This window comes from Coenobita brevimanus, chromosome 46, assembly GCF_032717465.1.
Source record: "Coenobita brevimanus isolate Jiangsu-jjx chromosome 46, ASM3271746v2, whole genome shotgun sequence".
In the NCBI taxonomy this organism is placed as follows: domain Eukaryota; kingdom Metazoa; phylum Arthropoda; class Malacostraca; order Decapoda; family Coenobitidae; genus Coenobita; species Coenobita brevimanus.
This window is the reverse complement of record NC_136999.1, coordinates 34,930,020-34,932,087: the sequence shown is the minus strand read 5'-3', so window position 1 is coordinate 34,932,087 and position 2,068 is coordinate 34,930,020.

Genomic DNA, 2,068 nt, shown 5'->3' with positions numbered 1-2,068 from the left:
TACTTATGTTCTCCACAGCTTATAATATTTGTACTTCAGCTCACAAATATGCTTCATATCACATCTTCACAAATATTTCAAATGTAAGTAAAAAAAAAGTATTTAGTTCTACCCAATAAATTCATTTTCTTATGTGCACTCGTGGTTTTCTTTCATACATCAGTTAGTGTTACTCAAGACATTATCAAGCATTGCATTACATATTACCATAAAAAATTCATTTTTATTCTAATAAAAAAAAAAAAAAACGTGCACACCTGTTCACTTTGTACAGATTCCCACACTTCTCAAAAATCACATTCAGAGTGATACTTGAAGAAGCATTTAGGGCACAGCGGGACCTTGCATTCCTCACATTGGTAGGGGGTTTCCCTCCATGCGGGGGGGCGGTGCTTTGTCTGGCTGCATACGTGGCAGCGTCTGCAGACAGGATGACCTGCAGGTGTATGGCCTACACTGACAAGGCGCTGACGCTGCAAATACTGAGTGCAGCTCAGCCTCTCTGCCGTTGCCGTCTGGTACTTCCCACGCCTCCCAACTGTCAACTGTGCAATTGCATACTCTGCAAGTAGCTGACGTGCCAGCTCCTTCTAGAACTCTCGTAGAGAAAGATTCCTTCTTCACCATACCCACTTGAAAAATACGTAATTGTGCAGGGCAGCAGTATCGAGACGGTGTAAGATCTCCTTGTAACACTGGCAGGATTTATGGAGGCAATCAACTTCCCCCATCTGCATGTGGAACTTAACAATCAGCCACATGTTGTTGATGTGTTCGTTGACAGCATCGGGCTTGCTTGTGTCCTCCATAACCCCCTTACGAACTGCGGTCAATATGTTAACCTTATGCTTGTCATGCCATATAAGGGCTAACATGTAACCACATTTCCAGGTTAGGAGGGCACCTTCGTCTGTTTCTTTTGGGAAAGATGGAAAATTCTTTCTACCAGCACAGACAGTTCCGCAGGATCCTCCACCATGTTCAGGTAAATGCTTGGTCAATGAGGGGGGGGGGTCAGTGTACATGATGTGATGCCCGTTGAAATACCTGTCTGTGAGCACTTTTATGGCTGATGCAGAGAAACCATGTGGATCATCACTAGGTATATCAACATCTGTAGCTAAATAAACTATTACATCACACATATCCAGTTTTGCAAACACATAAAGCAAAGAACTTCAGTTCAAAATGGTGATGTTTTGAATGCACATACTGAATAAATGCAAAATGTTTCTGGAACAACACAAGCGACTCGTCAATAACCGCTTTCTGAAATGGCCGGAAAAGCCTGGCAAACGACTCCTTGAGCATGGGCAGGATGGGATTCATTTTCCATAACCTGTCATTGGGTGCTGGCCCACAATTCCTGTTAACAGTAGGAACCGTAATATGGCCAGGTACCTATCACAGGCCATATATTCCCAATAGACACGTGTGCCCACAAGTTCGTCTACTGACCAATAATAATGGAACACATGTTTTCTCTCATGGGCCATCATCATGATCAAAGCAGGCCACACAAATAACTCCCCCACTTCAACTGGCACCCAATCTTTCATTTTTGTACTCTCGCTGGCCGAAACCTTCAGCCAGCACACAATGATTGCTTGGTGATAGTTTATTTCAGCCCCTAGGTACTACACAATGGCAGTGGTAATGATGGCCTTGAAAAAAAAACATCATAGTCAGGGGTCCGGCCAACGATTCATCAAACTGCGCACCTGCCTTTGCCACATCAAAGGCAGGTACAGAGGGCTCGAATCCTGTCCCCTCCTCCCACACAAAGGCATCCACTTTCCCAACACCTGGGAGCCTTGGCTGTGATTTTTGGCCAGCACATTTTTTCACACCAATTGAAGTCTATTCCCACATGCACGCCCATGGTGACTGCCCCGGGCATGGGGAGGAGGGGAAGGAGAGGCAGTGGTGGGGGAGCATGGGGGGTGATGACTCACCTGACGTGGGGCTTCCCTGGGGAGATGCTGGCAGCTCTGTCACACGACGTGATGGCAGAGTGGAACTTTCCACGTGTGAAGAGTCAGGTTGTGAAGATAATGCAATTGATGTG